General features: G+C 44.6%; 1 protein-coding gene across 6 annotated transcripts in view; it reads left to right on the forward strand.

The window, feature by feature from the left end:
* Positions 1-20,526, forward strand: part of LOC126213465 (protein brambleberry-like) — a 204,607-nt gene that overhangs the window by 8,789 nt on the left and 175,292 nt on the right. The gene's annotated exons all lie outside the window — the stretch shown is intronic.

Raw genomic sequence — 20,526 nt, forward strand, 5'->3', positions numbered from 1 at the left:
CTATGGCCAGGTGACCTGTCTAGTGCAGCAGTAACTGTGGTTAAGGGCCACTGTGTGGAACTATGATTAAAATTCAGAGGGCATTGTTAGGTAACCATATATTGACCCCAAATTCCAGTATAATGTAAACAATCTAAGAACTACTTTCCAGGAAGGTTGTCAGCAAAGATGATTTAATTGACAAACATTGTCGTAATCCAGCCAATTTTCCCAAAATATTTGTAAATTATGTACACAAACCTTCCTTGTGAATTAGTTTATCCATTAGTGAAACCCATATCAAAATCCCTGTAATAGTTCCTGTACTTAGCCTTCACATACAGACAGAAAAGTTTGTGGGGGGGATCCACTTTAATTTGTAATGTATTGATTTCGGCCAAGCTTCATTGCTTTCTGGAGTTCACTTTAGTGTTTTTCCCACCAGATGCCGCCTTCTCTTTAGCCAACCAGGTGTTAGCTCCGATTGTTGCCACGAGATATCACTCTGTACACAAATTAAACATGGAGCGGGAAGCAGATAACAAAACGTATTTGACAGACTCATCATTACTACACTCTCCAGTCACGGTAATGTGACCACCTGGACTCAGTATTCATTTTCTGGGTATGGGCAAGGCGGGCCCAGGGTTCCTAAGCTAGACACTGATAATCGCCGCCAGTTCTTTGTTGCTGTAAGTACTGGGCAGGCTTAAGTGGCCACCGACAGACGCGATGGTGGAATGTTGTGTGTCACAGGGAACGGGGATCTCGGCTTTACGGGCCGGATTGCGAGGATGGTTAAAGCCTCTATAAAAAAAAACACCTCAGTCTCAAGGTGTAATACATGCTGACGAGATGCGTGGCTGTTGAGGTTGAACAGTCGTTAGTGGGCAACCGCTGGGAAACCTGCCACACCTCAGTTGTATAAGGCTTACATAGGCATGTGGGCTCTCTCTCTGGGTGGACTTTTATTTCAGTAGCTGCTTGTGGGACCGAGATGGATAATTTGAAATTTTCTCTTCCTCCTCCCAGTGGAAAGGGTGGGCTACTGGAAGGTACTGACACACGATCAAACAAGAAGGCTCAGGCACCCAATCCTCCAGCTAATAGTAACAGAACGCTTGCTGCTTGTCAGAATGGGCAGCTTCGATAATGTTTCACCATTCTACATTCAAAAAAGATTTAGAGGGCATAGCTTTAACTGTAAAACCTGTCAAGTGCTTGTAAAATGGAATGCCGTTGCTCAAAATGTCGATAATTCCAAACAAGTGAAGAACCTCCAGAAAACTCAATGCTTCAGGGAGTATGCAATTGCAATTGAACGGCACAACACCTGGAACTACAGCAAAGATGTTGTGACATGAAGGTATCTAGTTGACATTCCCCGAGAAGAACTGAAAGCTGAGTGGTCCTCGGAAGGCATTGTCGACATGCAAAATGTCACGAGAAGTGTGGGTGGCGAGCTTTTCAAATCTGACTTTTTTGTACTTTCGTTTAACAGCACCAGACTTCTAGAGCATGTCAAGGCAGGTTTCCTTTGCCTAAGTGTGCAGCCTTATTTCCCCAACCCAATGTGCTATTTTAAATGTCATCATTTTGGGCACACTGCTCTTTGTTATAAGGCAGAAGCCACGTGTGGCAAATACGGTAAAGCTGCCCGTGACGGAGTTCATTGTTCATTTCCTCCAAATTTGTCAACTGCTCTGGGGATTGTCCTGCCTATCAGGAGGGAGGGACTGCAGTGTCTTCCTCGAAGAATGTAAGATCGAGGAGATAAAAACAACGAAGTGCATCTCGTATGGCAAAGCCAAAAAGATAGTAGAGTTCACGTAGCCACCCACATTCGCTGCCTCCTTTGCCTCCATTCTCAAACAGCCATTCCCGAAAAATGATGTGGCTACACAAACAGACGTTGCTAGCGTCAGCACTAGTACCTGCATTTCTCAATGCACTTGTGCTGCTGCAGTCACTTCAAAGCCTGCCCCTCCCCTTCTCACAGAACTTCAGAAAAGACCCTTGTTGCTGACACGGAACTCCCTGCCACTTCAAAGATCCAGTCTTGTCCGCTGTCCGACACAGCCACTATCACTTCCAGGGTTGTGGCAGCGAAGCCTCCTCAGACAGAAAAATCGAAGTTGAAGTGGAAGGATAAACCACAGGAAGTACATGTTCCAATTTCGACGTCATCCTCTCTGATGTCTTCCTCGAATCTTCAGAGACGATTGATCTTGATGTCAATACAAACAAATATGCCTTGAAAGGAACCTGTGACCACTGGAGACAGTGCCACAAGTTCCTCCAAAAATCGTAACACAACACACAGACACAAATGTCACCCTAACAAATGTAAATTCACCTGATGGAGGTTTAAAACTTTGAAACCCACTGTGGAGATAAACAGCGACCGGTAACAGTAAACTTGTTGTTTCATTTAATGTCAATAACAGTCGTGGTAAAGCCTAACCTAAAATGTTCGCATTTAAAGTTAATTGTAATGTATTATGCAGAAATAGGCCAGTAGACTTTCATTGTTAGCAGGAAACAGTTGCAGATATGAAACATCTGGAAGTTTGTGTCCAGACTGATTTAACATCTGATAGTCACATAATCTGATTGCATGAAAGGTAGCTACCAAGAAGTGTTTTTGTCATGTAGAATTGCCACCTTTTTTTCTGCTGTTAGGCCTGATTATGTGCTCGTTTTCCCATTAGTGCAGAGTTTGGAATGTAAATAACTGAACCCCATGATGAGAGTAAGGCGAAGATGACTGCTTGAAGCTCCTGTGGTTTTTCCACGTGTTGAGTTCAGCAGTGTGATATCGAAACTCGTATCTGAGGGCAGTGGGCAGATCCCATTTGTGGCACTCTCTGTTTCCTGACGCCAGTGTACTCGAGTCGTATAATGATATGTGGTTTCTGTTGGCAACAGGTGGATATTTAGGACTGGCTATTGACGGGTGAGGTGCTACACCCTGAATAAAAAACTTGTGAAGAACAGGCTTCAGTGATAGAGGACAGAATTGCCACCTTCGTAACAACATGCCACTGACACATTAAAGCTCTGATATTGGTCAATTTTGTGGAATTTTTTAAGTACCCATGTCGACATTTAAGTGTCTTAATCATATACTTGGCTTGTTTTTAAGCTGACTTTGATCTCTTTTTCACGATACAATTGTATCAAAATTGCTATAAAAATAAAATCTGAAACTTTCCAGGATTTTAGTAGTTTTTTTGGTAACTTTAAGTATGAAACAATAATAGTTCATTCCTTTCGTTTCTGTATTTTAAAAATACTTGGATAACTGACACAGTATTTATGCAGCTTCTGCAGTAATATGATTTTCATCTGCTCACGCGAGCTAAAAAATTCCAACTGTTCGCTACATCTGCACAAAACATGACTTGCCTTTTCAATTCACCCCACAAAACTTTCTTACAACACAATTGCTGTCAAGTGAGAAAGGACAGAGAGGTCATACTTGTAGCTAAGGAATCTAATTACTTACGGCAGTGGCAAAAGCAGTATTTAAATTGACATATACATATTCTTTAAATGAACTTAACAATTGTGTGGAAATATTGTAAATAACTTCATAATATTTACCGTTATGTCTTTATTCACATTAAATGTAAGCAGCAGCTAGCAAAAAATGATGTTTACATATAAATAGTTTTGTATGGGGTTATTGTCTTACAAATGCAATGACAGAAATGACCAGTATTGGGGAGTTCATAAAGTGCATTAGGCTTAATTACATTAGTGTGTAGACAGCCACGTGTGACGAGGCTCTGCTTGTACCCACAGAATATAGAATGAGACAAAACAAGTGACAGCACAACACACCTGGTGTTTGAGACAGAACTGTGATTGGCTGGCCCTACAAATTAACTCTCTGAGAAGTCAGTCACAAAGTTATTTTAATGCCAAGTATAGGCAAAAAAATGTGTTCAAATTTATCTATTATCCATGAACTACTTTTCTTTCCATCAGCAAGTTCTTCAACTGAATAGACTTGCGACCCTTCCTTGCCTGTCGTAAGAGGCGACTAATAGGACTGTTTTTATTTGGTTACGTTTTTACATTGGTATTTTGACTATACTTCGGACTTCTGAAGATTTTGACTTTTTTTATGCTTCTTCCCCTCACTTGTTTTGGCTTTTTAAATTCTGGTCACCATTTTGGGTTTGACCTCCACTTTCAAAGTTTTACAGTAGTGCGGTCCGTTTGGGGAAGGACGCCTCACAGTGGTGCGTTAATTCTCACTGTGTGCTCTCGTCTTTTACACCAACAAATCTAAGTGGATTTGCTTCTGCACCCGAAATCCAGCACGGTAGCCAGTCCTTCGTGGTGGGGTTGTCACATAGCCTCTAGGTCACGGCAGACTCCCGAGCTGTAACCCGTGGCAGCCGAGGAGCAGGTCCCTGCCCACGTCGGGGTACTGGCACTCGGGGCAACGGCTACTGTGCCAGGTGGCGGTCGCCTCGGCCGGGTGGCGCCCACGAGAGAGCCTCCAGTCAGAGTGAGTGAGACGGGGCAGATCGTCCCCAATGAAACGGATTGAACTTAACGGTGACCGTGCCGGCGTGGCCATCTCAGCAGTCGGGAACAGTGGTTTTAATGCACAGGTTTACAATCCTATGACATTTTCATCTTTGACCGTGCCTCCAGGGGGAGGGCCAGGTAAGGGGAAATGGAAGTGGACAGTTTGCTAAGTTCTTGGTTTGTTGCTTAACTGACAGTGGAACTTTCGCTACGACGAAGCCATTGTTTTTCGTTGAAAGTATTGAAGATCAATTTGGGGAGGTTGCAGCAATAGAAAAGACGAGAAATGGATCTTCGCTGATCAAAACGTCACAGGCCGACTGATCACGGGCACCTCAGGACTGTGTAAAGATAGGAGATATACAGTCACATTTCTCCTCGTAGCGAGCTCAGTAGAATTCGAGGTCTTATCTTGAATCAGAGTCTACAAACTGATGAAGAGCTGCATACTAATCTGGCGTGGTGTGGAGTTCATTTTGTTCGCCACATCCGGAAGGGACCCAAAGATAATAGAGTGGACATCGGAGCTTTTATCCTGGCCTGTGGTGGTAACATTTTGCCTGAGGAGGTTAAGGTCACAGTTTAAAGGTGTTATTTCAGGCCTTTTTTTCCTCCTCTGATGAGATGTTTCAAGTACCAGAGGTTCGGACACCCGTTGTCCTGCTGTTCTAATGTGTCTGTCTGTCTGGCGTGTGGACAGGCATCCCTCGAGGGCAACCGTGACTAACCCCCTCAGTGTGTCAACTGTCTGAAAGAGGACCCTCCTCGTTCACCACAAAGCTTAGTGTTTAAGTATGGGGAAGAAAATTCGAGGGTATAAAGCACTTGACCGTCTGTCTTATCGAGAGCCAAAGAAAAAGTTTGAAAGGGTTCATCCGACTTATACGGTCTCCAGTTTTGCGACTGTTGTCACAGTCCACACCTCGCGACGAGGTCTGGCACGAAACTTCGTGGCCGTGGTAGCATTCCAGAGCCTGCCTCACAGTTTGGGGAGGGTATGTCAGCTTTCGTACCCCCAACCTCTGCAGCACCGGTGGTTCCCACGCCATCGGTGTGGCCAGAGATGCCTAGTCGTCCTTCGGTGTCGTGAGTGATGAGGGCACCTCTCGAGGTGGCTCCCTCTCGAGACAAGGACCTGCAGCCACAGTCTGCGGGCCGAAGAAGGGTACTGTTCTCTTCACTCCCACAAGATAAAATGGGAAAATCTTCACAGGAATCGAAGACTCACAAGGATAAAATGGATAAGCAGGAAGATAAACTACTTTCTGGGGCTTCGGATGCGATGTAATCCTCCTTTCGACACATCGAAATTAAACACATAACCGCTTTGTAGTTGCCGTACACTTCTTTATTACAAACATAGACACAGATCTTTCAGAATTTTCACTAATTAGAACAATGTTCGTAAAACCAGCATTAATTAAATTTACTGACATAACTGAATGCTTCATGACTTGGATGGGAACTGTCTTTCACGTAACCCATGCTTCCATGATCTGATTTTAAGCAATTGTAACAAATTAAAGGTATTATCAGATTAATGCACTCGAGTAAGCTACTCTTTAGTATTACTGACAGGTATGAGGTTCACATACATTTAATGGCCAAAATATAATAATAGCATGTTAAATAGTCTTGACATGGAGCGGATTTCAATTTTTACCCTGAAAATTAGTGACGGGCGCGAGCAGAGCGAAAGGCTCTACCAGAAACAGGAGATTCACAAATGAGAAGGTAGTGCAATTATACTGAACTTTGAGCTACAATTAAGCTTCCGGAAAACCACAACGCTCTACCTGAAAGATGGAATCGCAGGACATTAACAACGTGACCATAGACACCGATCCAGGTCCTTAAATTTCCCTCTTTCACTGTGATACCCCGATCGGAGTCTGCTCGCGTCGACCACTTGCCGGTTATCTGAAACATAAACACGTCAGCGGCAGACAACATTCTGGCGCATCAGATAGACAAACATATCTGCCCAACTGGTTGTAATAAATCTTTGATTATACACTGCACCAATGAACCACAGCAGGACTAACCTACGGCTTTTAAAATTTGAGTAGCCAATTCTCTAGCACAAGAAATAAAATAATAACATAGGAACAGGAAATAGTAAAATTATTTTGGCCCGCTCATGAACAGCAGGCACAGACTTACATATTATTTGGCATGACCTCTAGCTACGCATTAAACACGGCTTCATGTCATACCATCAACATATCAGGCGTCCAGACCAAGTACGGTGACAAATAACTGAAACAACCAAGCTAGTTTTCAGTGCGCTCATGTGTTCAATTAACATGAACACAACCCACCAAGGAACAGTTCGATGCCTCCAGTTCATTCACCTTGAGTAACATATAACAGATGCGAAGGAAATCTGTCCTCCAAATCTCCAGGAAATCCCGGTCACCATCGGCAGTGGATCTGCATTCAAATGGCGAAACACGCCACGACAGCTGCCCGCGCTCTTTCGTCGTACCGACTCGGTCACGCACCAACGTCACACTTCACTGCCCCTCACACAGTTGATACCCGAACGCGAGCCTCTGCAGAGTGCGCACGTGGCAGTTAAATAGCCATTCGCCAAAGATGCGAAGAAGACAATGGGGCATCGAAAATCGACTCACAACGATCGGAATCGATGGAGACTGGCGCCAGCAGCGCACTGGCTCGGATGTTCTGCTCCCCACCCCTGCAAAGGCTGAACCTACGCACACTGACGTTGGATCTTACAATCAGGTGGGCTGCACGCCGGTAGTGAAGTAATCACACTCATCTTCTCTATTCGCCGCTTTCTCACACCTTACTCGAGCACTCCTTCAGTGGAACTGTAACGGTTGCTATCTCCATCTGACCAAACTGTCATTTAAACGGCTGTACTCTGTAATTGGCTTAGCACTTTATAAAATACAGTTTACAGCAACATACCTCCCTGCTCTGAAAAACTACAAACGCTGCTGTACCAGTCACGTTAATGTCGAGAGAGTGTCTGGTGGGGCCTGTACCCTCGTATGCCCTGTTATTTTCACTGAGCAGGTGCTCCTTACCATTGCACTAGAGGCCTTGGCCTTTAGTGCGTACCTGCCAGTTCAGATGACAACATGTAATGTTTATCCAGCCCAAATGGACCTTTCCATTACCATGAGCTGTTACAGTCAGTGGAACAGCTACCTGCCGCTTTCCTCTTATTGAGGACTTAAATGCCCATAATCCTCTGTGGGATGGCGACAGTGTCTCGTAGAGGCCTAGTACTGGAACCCCTCCTCACAGAATTGGATATCTGCCTACTCATCACTGGAGTGCGGCCCACGGAACATACTAAAGTATTGATCTCTAAGTTTGCAGCCTGAGTATCTTACCCCTGATTCAGTGACATTTCCATGGCGATCTTTGTGACAGTGACCATTTTCCTATCCCCCCCCCCCCCCTCTCTCTCTCTCTCTCTCTCTCTCTCTCTCTCTCTCCACTTACACACATCTGGAATACGCTCCACATTGGTTGCTTCGGAAAACTGAGTAGCGGGCTGTCTTCTCTAGAGCCTCTTTTGCAACCAATTGTGCAACGGATATCAACAAAGTGGTATAGGATACTGTTATTAAAGCTGCAGCAGCAACGATCCCCGACTCCTCGGCTCATCCCATCAACCGCTGGTGCCAGGGTGGTCTGAAGATATAGCCACAGCTATCAGCGAATGCCGCAGGGTGCTTAAACGGCACTAGTGCCATCCCTCTATAGATAATTTAATAGCGTACAAGAGACACCTGGTGAGAGCGTGATCTTCAATAAAGAAAAGGAAGCAGGAGTGTTGGGAGCAACATGTACCCCATCTGTGCGATCCCATCCTCCATCGTCCAAAGTGTGGACTAAACACCGCAGCATTTGTGACCGTCCACCACTTGTGGCAGTTCCTGGCATCCTGTTCGGTGGTAACATATGCACTGTTCCTATGGTACTTGCTGACTTTTTTGCGGCACACTTTGCTGAAGTGTCCGCTTGCAGTAATTATCATCTTCACCTTACCGAATGCCGTCCACTACCCGTCCGTGCACACGGCTCCCTATCATAAACACCCTTTTTAGTGAATGGGAGCTTCACAGTGCTATGGCAGTGTGTCGAGATATGGCCCCTGGATCCTACAAGATCCTCAAAAACCAGGAAAGGATCCACAAATTTTAACTAACTGCTGGCTGATCCCTACGATGAATAGGCTGTGTATGCTATTCAAACTAATGGTGTATAGCCGTCTTTGGTGGTGCCTTGAAGTCGAAGGGCGTATATCACTATTCCAAAGTGACTTTTGGGATTTCCGGTCCACCACAGATCACCTGGTTCGTCTGGAATTTGCAATGTGCAATGCTTTACACATTGCCGGCACTGATTGCTGTGTTTTTAGACTTGCAGGAGGCATAAGATATAACCTGGCGACATCGTGTCCCCTCTACATTACACAAATTGGGTTTCCGTGGCAATTTAACTACTTTTATCCAGAATTTCCTAAGTCTCTGACATTTTTAGGTCTCTATAGGTTCAACTCTTACGAGCAATACGTACAGGAAACTGGAGTACTTCAGGGATCGGGCCTTAGCCTAATGCCGTTCGCTATTGCCATCGACGGCGTTGTACATGCAGTGCCCCCCACAGTCTCTGTCACTGTACGTGGATGATATTTGCCAGTACTATGCCTCTGCATCACTGCGCACTGCTGACCGCCAACTTCGGGCTTTGTCTGGAGAGTACATGACTGGGCTTTGAATTGTGGCTGTCAGTTACCTCCTGCAAAATCACGAGTTGTACAGTTTAGCCGACTCAGGATGTGCACCTGTACCTAAGAATTTATCTTAATGACCAGTTACTTGACGTCGTCGAAGCCTTTCGATTCTTAGCTATTTTGTTTGACAACAAGGTAACTTGACTGCCACGTGGCCACCAGCTCGAGGCAACTTGACTGGAGAAGCTGAATGATCTCCATTTTCTCAGTAACTCCTCGTGGTGTGGGACTGCACAGTTCTTCTGAGCTTTTACAGAACACTGTTTCTATCTCACTTGGACTATGAATGTATTGCCTGCGTGTCAGCAACACTGTCCATACTGAGCTCGCTGGACCCTGCTCAGCACAGTGGTGTGCAGTTGGCAACAGAGGCCTTCCATACGAGCCTTTTGACAGTTTCCCTGACAGAAGCATGCCCCATCAGTGCAGGTTAGACAACAGCAGCTTCTGGCTAATTACACAGTCACAATTGGGCAGATGCCTACTCACACGTCACTCACCGCTGTTCCACAATCGACAGTTCAGACTGTGCACCGCCCAAAACTGGGTAGACCAGCTGGGATCTGACTCGATTCTCTGCTGAAGGACCTCCAACAGCTATGTTAGTCTGTATTCCGAGGGCTCCCTCTCGACACCACCTGTGGTCTCTACCCTGTCCTGTGGTACAAATGGATCTCTTTTGAGGATCCGAGAAGAATACTTTTCCTATCCTATCCTTCTCAAGTACCTTCTTTCATTCGATCCTCTACAATTATTCTAATCCAGTATGCTGCTACACAGACAGATTGAAGGTCACCGACAGGGTCTGTTACACTTTCGCACGTGCGAGGGGACACTCTGCCGAGTGCCGTGCAATGTATACACTGCAGAGTTGGTTGCCATGTGTCAGACTGTGGTACATCAAATCCCTTGCTACGGCGAAAGTTCTGATCTTTAGCGAATCTCTGAGTTGCTTAAAAGACATATCCCTCTGCTACCTTAAAAACCTTTTTGTCGTCAACATCCGGGACCTACTGTTTGACCTCTGCAGTTCTGGAAAGACGGTGATCTACATATGAACACTGAGCCACATAGGCATTCCGGGAAATGAACTTGTTGACCGTCTAGCTAAAGACACAACTACAAGAGATCAACTTGACATTGGAATACCGTGCCCAAAATTACAAGTCTGACACAATATTTTGAGGCTTTGCGAATTGGAATGGCAGACTACTATGACCCAAAATACAAGGTGTGATTCAGAAGTTTCAAGCCTGATTCATTTCCGAGTAGTGGAGCGCACGCAGACCGGTTCCACCGGGTGGGGGAAGTAGTGGGGGGTCTCGGGGAACGAACTGACGCTGCGGCAGTTGCCTCCGGAACCCTGGATAGTGCGTATCGCTTGCAGCGTGAGTACGTGTCATTGACCTCGGTCGAAAAGTGGTAGAGGCGAAAATGGAGCAGCGTTATGCGATTAAGTTTTGTGTGCGACTGAACAAAACCGCCACGGAGACCCTCGGTATGATTCGAGAGGCCTTTAAGGAAAAGACATGTCCCGTGCAATGGTTTTCACGTGGCACAAATGTTTCAAGGATTGCCGCAGGAATGTTGAAGATGACGACCACTCTGGGAGAACATCATCGAGCCGAACGGATCAAAATGTGGAGAGAGTGCGGGAACTTTTAAACAGTGACTGTCGTCTTAGTACTAGATTAATTGCCAATGAACTGGGACTCAGTCAGAGTGTGGTAGTTTTGTTCGATGGATCAGAAGAAACGGCGCATGACTGTTTGCCAGGAAATGCTGTAACGGTTGAATGTTGATCCAAATCTTCTGGAGAAAGTGGTTACTGGTGATGAGACCTGGGTCTACAAGTACAATCCCGAGTTGAAGAGTGAAAGCTCAGAATGGCACACTGCTTCCTCGCCAAAGCCCAAGAAAGCTCGCATGAGCAAGTCGTGTGTGAAGTGCATGCTGCTTGGTTCTTTTTTTCTTCTTTTTTTTTTTTATGGTAAAGGAGTGATTCACAAGGAGTTTGTTGCTTTTGGGCAGACTGTCACAGGTGAATTTTACGCTGGAGGGCTTCGCCGCCTGAGGGACCGAGTTAGCCGCGCCCGCATGGCGATCGAGAGCGATTGGATTCTCCACCACGGCAACGCGCCCGCTCACGTGTCGCGCACTGCCGCCAAAGTTTTGGTCAAGTTCAACATGACGACACTGCTGCAGCCGCCCTACAGTCCCGACTTGGCTCCGAGTGACTTTTTCCTCTTCCCCTGAATCGAGACAGGCCTAAAAGGAAAGCGATTCAACTCCGTCGACACCATCCGGCAGGCTTCGACGAGATCCGTGGACAGCACGACACCTGAGGCCTTCCAGAAGGGCTACGAACAGTGGAAGATGCGCTGGCAGCGCTGTGTTGATGCTGAAGAATCCTATTTTGAAGAATTTTAGACCACTGTACTTAAATGTCCAACAAATTTCTAGTTCGAAGTTAAGTCTTGAAACTTTTGAACCACACCCTGTAAATTAAGGGTGATCAAGAGGTCAACTGAGATACGGCATACATCTTTCTGAGTCTTTCAGAAAGATGCCATTGTATTGTGCCAATTATGCATTGGCCTTGTGAGATTCACACACAAGTTTCTTCTGCATCGGGAGGATCCTCCTAACTGCAGCTGCGGTAGTCCACTGGCGACAGTGCATATTCTTGTTGAGTGCGCCCTGCTGACTGATCTGTGGGATGCTCTAGAGCTTGCCTACCTCACTACCCCAGATACTTGTGGATGACAAGACAGCCACTGCCAAAGTGTTGAATTTTCTGAGAGAGAAAGTGGATTTTACACTACATAATACTCCCCAACTTTCAATGTTGCGAGGGGTTAAACTGAAGCAGTTTAAATCACTTAATGAAGGGAAGGCTGCCAGTCCAGATTGTATACCAGTCATATTCATTTCAGAGTATGCTGATGCGATAGCTCCATACTTAATCGTATACGACCACTTGCTCGATGAATAGCCCGTACTTAAATACTGGAGGCCGGCCGGTGTGGCTGAGCAGTTCTAGGCGCTACAGTCTGGAACCGTGCGACCACTACGGTCGCAGGTTCGAATCCTGCCTTGGGCACGGATGTGTGTGATGTCCTTAGGTTAGTTAGATTTAAGTAGTTCTAAGTTCTAGGGGACTGATGATCTCAGATATTAAGTCCCATAGTGCTCTGAGCCATTTGAACCTTAAATACTGGAAAGCTGCACAATACTCAAGAAATGAAATAGGAGCAGTTTATTGAACTACAGACCAATGTACCTAATGTCTATTTTCAGCAGGATTTTGAAACATATATTGTGGAACATATATTGAGTACTAAAAGGAAGAACCGAGCGAGGTGGCGCAGTGGTTAGACACTGGACTCGCATTCGGGAGGACGACGGTTCAATCCCGCGTCCGGCCATCCTGATTTAGGTTTTCCGTGATTTTCCTAAATCGCTCCAGGCAAATGCCGGGATGGTTACTTTCAAAGGGCACGGCCGACTTCCTTCCCCGTCTTTTCCTAAACCGATGAGACCGATGATCTCGCTGTCTGGTCTCCTTCCCCAAAACCAACCAACTAAAAGGAATCCATTCAATTTCAGTTATTCAATAAATCACACAAGACTGAAGATTTTTAGTTCAACTAAATATTTAACTGTTATGTTTATAGAAACTTAAATTAGTAAATCACTTTGATAATATTGTGGGGATGGCAAAAAAAGACTGTTTCATTGACAGAAAACTTAGATGATGTAACAGATCTATTGAAGAGACTGTGTTCTTCATCTTCTGGAATATTGCTGTGTGGTATGGGTTTGTTAGTAGATAGGGTGGACAGAGGAAACTGAAAAAGTCTAAAGAAGAGCAGCATAATTTGTGTTGTTATGGCAAAATAAATAAGAGTGTCATGGATATAAGTGAGATGGGGTGGAAGTCATTGAAACAAAGATGTTTTTATTGCGTAGAGATCTTTTTTTGAAAATTCAATCCCCATCTTTCTCCTCCGAATGTGAAAATATTTTGTTGACACCATTCTAATAAAATAAGAGAAATCAGAGCTCACACGAAAATATTTAAGTGTTCATTTTCCCAGCATTGTTAGAGAGTGGAATGGCAGGGAAATAGTTTGAAGGTGGTTTGATGAACCCTCTGCCAGGCACTTAATTATGAATTGCAGGGTAATTGTGTAGATGCAGATGTGCTCTATACCATGTGTAAGTGCAGTGCTTGGATGGCTGTTTGTAAAGTTTAGCTGATTATTTTCACAAATGTGCAACAACTGGTAAAAAAAATGAAGTTAAAGTGCTGCTGCTGACTTACACGTTTTTATCTGTTAGTGATGGCACTGTAAGGATTTTGTGTGGATGACTGTTTGTAAATGTATTCCATGCAATGAAGATTCTAATGTGCAGATAGTTCTGCCAGGCACTTAATTATGAATTGCAGGGTAATTGTGTAGATGCAGATGTGCTCTATACCATGTGTAAGTGCAGTGCTTGGATGGCTGTTTGTAAAGTTTAGCTGATTATTTTCACAAATGTGCAACAACTGGTAAAAAAATGAAGTTAAAGTGCTGCTGCTGACTTTCACGTTTTTATCTGTTAGTGATGGCACTGTAAGGATTTTGTGTGGATGACTGTTTGTAAATGTATTCCATGCAATGAAGATTCTAATGTGCAGATAGTTCAGATGATAAAGGAAGGGACCTTCAGCATGCGTGAGTGAGTGCTTTTGCAATGAATGGTCGAGTTTATGTTTTAGCTTTCAAATATCCTATGTGAGTGTGCCACTGTGACAATTTTTGGTATACTTCAGATATGTGCATCAGCAGTCAATGTAAAACTCAGCTGAAGATGGCTCCATCATTGTCAACTGAAATATTGCAGCAAGATGTGAAAAATCATACGGCTGCAGTCCCGAAATGTCACGAAGGGAACATCGTAGTTGTAACAAAACAGTTGGGTAAACTACTTACTTTCCGAGAAGTTAAAATTAAACGAATGGCTGAAATACATTATCTCGATATGTCACTCCGTCCTGCAGTAACCTGTGATGAGAGTAAGGCGAAGATGACCGCTTTGAGCTCCTGTGGCTTCGGCCACGTGTTGAGTTCAGTGGTGTGATATACAAAAACTATTTCTGAGGGTACTAGAGATCAGAAACGAAGTGAGTACGAGTCTAATGTTCCGGGTTGCATACTTTATGAAGTAAGACACCTGTCGTTACGTTGGTGCTAATGGACTTCCACTGCTCCCGCTGTAGTTCCTCGGGTATTAAGACTCTGAGAACTGTGGTGCTGTAGTAGCTTCGTACTCGTCAACTTGTCTACTCGCTCTCTCTTATTGGAGCGTGCAGACGTGTGAGGCTAGTTGTGAATTCTCGTTAGTACGGAAGACGAGTACACAATCTTGCTGCTGTAAAGTAGCACCGGTGAGGTGAACTGAGCTATTATCGAGATCGGGTGGCCTTCGAGGAGCCTTTGTTTTGTGAGACTGGAGTGTGCCAGACAAAAATTAACTAATGGAAAGTACATAATTTGCAGATGTGCTATTAGAGCTAGAGTGACGCACGGAATAAGTTTCGTGCTGTAATCCACATTTCATATGAAAGAGATATAAATTTCATCCAGTGTGTGCAAAATGGTTGTATTCCTGTTTATCTCATTCCCACCATGACTAAACGTCCTGTATCAAACAAAAACTGGGCACAGAACAATGTCACTGTTATCACTGCGACCAAAAAGTGCGCAGTTTCTGTATTGGCAGCTTGCACTTGTGGGCTGACAGTGACAGTGAGTTGTGTAGCTTATAATTCATTTCTGTAACTTTTTCGAAAACTGTTGTAAATCCATTTTAATAATTAGTAACTATTTAGAGATTGCACTTTATCCTCATGTCTTTTCTTTTCTGGTACTGTCATTGCAGAGTTGGTAATGCTTCAAGATAATTGTTAGACATTCTTTGAACAGACATTAAATGTGAAAGTAAATGTAGTGCAGTCTTCAAAAAAAGTTTATATATGTACAAACATATACATATACATACATATATAAATGTGGTCGTGGGTGTGGGTGTATGTGTAAATAGAACAGTGTTTACTGGTAACCAGTCAGTCAGTCATTGTATTGGTATATTATAATGTCATGCCCCATAATTGCTTATGTCATTTAGGCAGGTCAGACATTTTGTGACATTTCAACTTTCACTTGGTTATAAACGTGAAATCATGATTATGTGAAATAAATGAATAGTAATTTACAGTCTGGTGGTGAAAATTTCTTTCAAATAGTTTGAGTGTGTAGTAGGAATGTCGCAAATCAGCAGTTATGTGTGTGGACTCGTGTACTTGCTCTCCTTTCTGAGTGAGTCGAGGTCAATTGTACCTCACAACCAACTCTGATGACAAGTCGGCAACGGTGGAGACTCAGGAGTCGAATCTGAGAGCATACAGAGATGACGTCACAGGACTCGCTGGCGAGTTTTAAAGCAAGTATACGGAACTAATTTCTGAGTTCTAGTATGCATATGTAACTTTATACTCCTCTGTTCAGTGTGCTCAAGATAGTTGAAGCCCCACGTGGACAGTCCCTGGCCCTTGATTAATTTTGTTTCTGGCTGTAATTTACCAGCTATCTGAGAAGTCCTTGGACCCCCTAGAATTTGGGGTAGTAAGTAATTGTTTGATTGGTACTCCTGCTTTGTCATCGGAATAGTTTTTGTTTATTTACAGTACTGCATTTTTCAGTTGCGAAGCCACGGCTGATGTTACACTATATATGTGTGATTAGTGGTGTGTGTGTGTGTGTGTGTGTGTGTGTGTGTGTGTGTGTGTGTGTGTGTGGGGGGGGGGGGGGGGAATCATGAAAATCCACAGACAGTCCAAAAAGTTATGAAGACCATGAATGTGTTTAGAGGGCACTTTGTCAAGACCTCACTTTGTAAAACAACCCTTCTTGATTGTGAGAGATATGCTTTTGTTTCAGGCACCTTCAAAGACAGGCTGTGTAATAAAATGTGAGAAGAAGCGTGTTTCGCCGTTACTCGATCGATCGGGCATTTTCAATGAAACCCATTTGCAAAAGAACAACTGAACTTCAAGTACTGCACACAACAATGCTTGATCACATCAAAAAAATTGAAAATGAAATGTTTTAGACTGACATTTGTGATTGAATTTTGCCACGGAGCAGTGCGTTGCAGCCCGCTCTGCTTGTCGGCACAATTTATAAATGCTGTCTCTCGCGTGAGTGTTATTTCCTGATGAATGTGTGATATATTGCAGTTCACATAAGAGGAATGTTTTTGTGGGCTAAGGAAAATCATCAAGAGTTGGAGAGAAATCCTCATCACGTTAAAGTAGGAGTCTACCTTTACAGTATCAGTTCAGACCATGTTTTAAGTAAAGTGGAACGTGAATGGAAATTTTTATTTTAATACTTCGCAAACGTGGTTAATACCTCTGCTCGCCTTCGACGGAAATAACGAATGTCGTACAGTTTTAGCGGGACAGAGATCCTCGATGAATAGTATTGAGGCCGCGATTAGGTGCGGTTCGACATTCTCTCTAAACCCCACAGAACTGCCAACCACGAGACCCGAACCTTATCACTAGTGAAACCCATTATGCGGAATAGTCGAGTCACGTGTGGCTGTGTCGGCACAACACTAATGAAAAATTGTGCAAAACTGCTTGACGAAAGCTTTTGAAACATAGAACCTGCGATGTCAGTGAGGACACAGAGACACAGTGTCACGGGTGTGAGTTCATTAATGTGAACTGGAAGAGAATTCACGTGAGGAACAACCCCCAGCAACACATATTCCGAAGGACTGGGAATTAGGTGACTCGGGCGAGCGAGCCGGTGTGCCCGTGGTCATTGCACTGTGATGGCACGTCCGTAGGTAACAGCGGCAAGGTGGCACATAAAATGCTGAAAGCTGGCAAGGACGTGTGTATTTGAAATCACCCTAACTGAGATTGGAAGCCTCCACAAATTAGGAAAGCAGTAAGGAAAAATGGAAGCTACGTGACATGTACCCTGTGAACCTGAAACTAGTAGCTGTAGGTGTACTGCAAATAAGGGGACACCACAAGGACAAGCAGTAGTATGGCAGCACTCATTGTACAGGAACAGCTGCAGCCTCGACATGACAGAAATGAGTTCTGCGCAGCAGTAAGCAATCTACGAGGAAGACTGTGTTCAGTTTTGGAATGCCACTGACTCTTGTCTGTGGTAGCGAGTTGACACATTGTCACGTCCCGAGTGAGAGTTTTTCGAGGGATTGAGCAATTAGAGTTCGTATTGAAGGGAATCCGGACAGTTCACCCGATTTCGAGAAACGATCGATTGTCTGATGTAAATTCCCTAAGGTGGATATATGTGACTGGTCAGTGACAAGTAGAAGTCAGAAACTCGGAAGGTAAAATTACATTTGAGTTTATTATCAATCTCAATTTATAGACTGATTTTCCTGACTGAGATACCTCCAAGCTAAAGCTTAGTCCTACACACAGGTACAGTGGTTGCTTATGAACTCCAACCTGTAAGTGGCTCCTACTGTCTTACCATCTGACTTCTGCTGCTGGGTGCTAGGTTCTGGAGTTTTATTGTTTAGTTATTTATTTTACTTTCCCCTTCGATCCCGCCGTCCTCAAAATGACGTAATGTCGAAGGGCTTTGTGTTGACTTGTTGGCTCCCTTTGTTTCTTATTCTTCATCTTTCAGAAGCTGAGTGGAGGGGATAGGAAGCCTTTCCCTATATGGCTACAAATTACGTCCCAGGTACTTCATTGGCTTCTCGTGACTTAATGTAGTCTCCACAACACGCCTCCCTTTCTTTCTCTCGTACACCGTTTACTCTGTGCCTCAGTTATTACGCTTTCATTTCTTACAGATCTAAGTCTGTCACCTTATTCGTTCTTTTATTGCCAGAGTACTTCACCTTACAAATCTTGGCAAATTGCTTATTTTATTGTCCTCCCACATCACATTCATCGTGTGGTCCTCACGGCTTCTTCTGTCGTGCCAGAGATCTGTCTTTACAGTTCCTGACATAAATATCATTTAGCTGTGAACATGACAATAGTTGTTTTTGTAAAAAGTTAGAACGACTCGTGGCATAGTACTTATCTCTGAGAAAACTGAGTAATTTAGGGACAGAGTGAGATACATTTATTCTCTCTAAGTAAACAGAACAAGTTGTAGACCAGTGCTCGTCTCTGGTGGATGTGAACCAGTATTGTTAGAGTAATAGGAACAGTATACTATAATGTAAATGTCCCTAGAAGGTCAGCACTGTAAGGAAAAGACAGGTTGCTACTAACCACAAAGATGACATGTGAAGTTGCAAACAGGCAGAATTAAAAGACACTTACACATTAGCATTCGGTCACAACCTTCGTCGGAAAAAGAAAGGGAAACACACACATGTTCAGTCACACATTCTAGCTCGAGCTGCTGAAGATGGCAGTCATGTATATGTGAGGCATGTTTGCTTGTGTGTGTGAATGTGTGTGTGTGTGTGTTTATCTTTCTGACAAAGGCTGTGACCAAAGCTAATGTATAAGTGTTTTTTAATTGTGCCTGTCTGCAGCTTAATGTGTCATCTTTATGATAAGTGGCGACCTATCTTTTCCTTGCATTGTTTATGTTCCGACCTGGAATTTCCGTTGTTCGATTTTTGTCTGCTGTAGAAAGTGTCAGGCCAGTGAGCTGCAAGAGTGAAGCCACTGCAAGACACCTCTTACAGTAAGGTATACTACGTGTTCCTCCTGAGAGTCGTCTCTCTCACACACACACACACACACACACACACACACACACACACACACACACACACATACATTCTCTGGCGTTTTGGCCAGTTACTGCTCATCCTCTTTGCTACACCCATTAACCCTATTATGAACTCTCTCTTCCCGGGTATCTCCGGCTCTCTTTTTGTTGACAGATTTTGCGATCTGTTGCAGTTCTCCACTGACTTTGTCCTCGAACAGCATCTTCGGTGACGTCTCAATTGTCTTTACTTGTGGAGTATCGGAGGTGGCTTTCACTTTTTCACTGACGTAACTGCTTGTATGAGTTCCTGGCAACACAGTGGGTTTCTTCCACTGTCTTTACACCTGGGCCTGTTGCTCTTCCCTTCGCTGTAACTGTGAAATTCCTGGGGCTCGTGCTTAATAGGAAACGTTTTGGGTCCCCAACACGTGTCGTACCTGGCTGTGTGCCGTATCTGGTCCCTCAATGTCGTACGTGTTCTAAGCGGTACCTCCCGGGCAGCGGACCGGACCGCCCTCCTCCGTTTGTACCGATCCCTTGTGCATCTAAAACTAGGCAGTGGGTGTTTCGTTTATGCATCTGCAAGTCATCCTCTTACACCCTTATAACACAATCCACCATCGTGGAATCCATTTGGCCACCGGTGCCTTTTACCTTAGCCCGGTCGAGAGCCTCTGTGCGGAAGCTGCTGAACTACAACTGTGATACGGGCGCGATGTCCTCCCCAGCCACGCCTGGCCACCTGTCCCGTGTCCTCTTTTTCGATGACTCCCTCGACTGGCAGTATGGGGCACGCCCTTCCTCTCTATTACCTTCTGGAGTTCGCTTTCTGCTACTGCTCTGGCAGCTTGACTTCACACTACCTGCCACGTTCCCATGCGTGTGAACCTTTCGCTGCCTCGGCTTCACGTAGTGGCTCGTGTGCATCTCGCATGTAATTTGCTTCCCGAGGAAAATGCTCCGTACGTTCGCACACGACCTAACGGTTGCACCTTCGTGTACACTGACGACTCTGACTGTCCGTGGTGTCAGGTGTGCTTTTGTCATCGATACCGACCGTTTTCGGTGTCGGCTTACAGAACACTGCTCAATTTTTAACGCAGAGCTCTTCGCCCCGTATTTGCCCACCGAATCCGTCTGGCGACACGGGCTTTTTAATTGTTGTACACTCAGATTCTGTTAGTGCCCTTCAGAGCCTCTGTGTGCTATACACAGTCCGTACCTTCGTTCGATGGGTTGAAGAAAGCTTCTACTTGTGTGCTGTTGAAAGAGCCACCTTGATTTTCGTGTGGCTTCCTGGTCGCATCAGTCTCGTGGGAAATGAGGCCGCTGACGTTGCTGCACTACTCCTACCTCAGCCTGCTAGCTCTTTCGTACCTAGTCTTTTCACACAGGAAGAAGCTCTGGGGAATTAAAACCTCTCCCAGTGGCTTGGCTGAC

Source organism: Schistocerca nitens, chromosome 11 (assembly GCF_023898315.1).
Source record: "Schistocerca nitens isolate TAMUIC-IGC-003100 chromosome 11, iqSchNite1.1, whole genome shotgun sequence".
NCBI lineage: Eukaryota > Metazoa > Arthropoda > Insecta > Orthoptera > Acrididae > Schistocerca > Schistocerca nitens.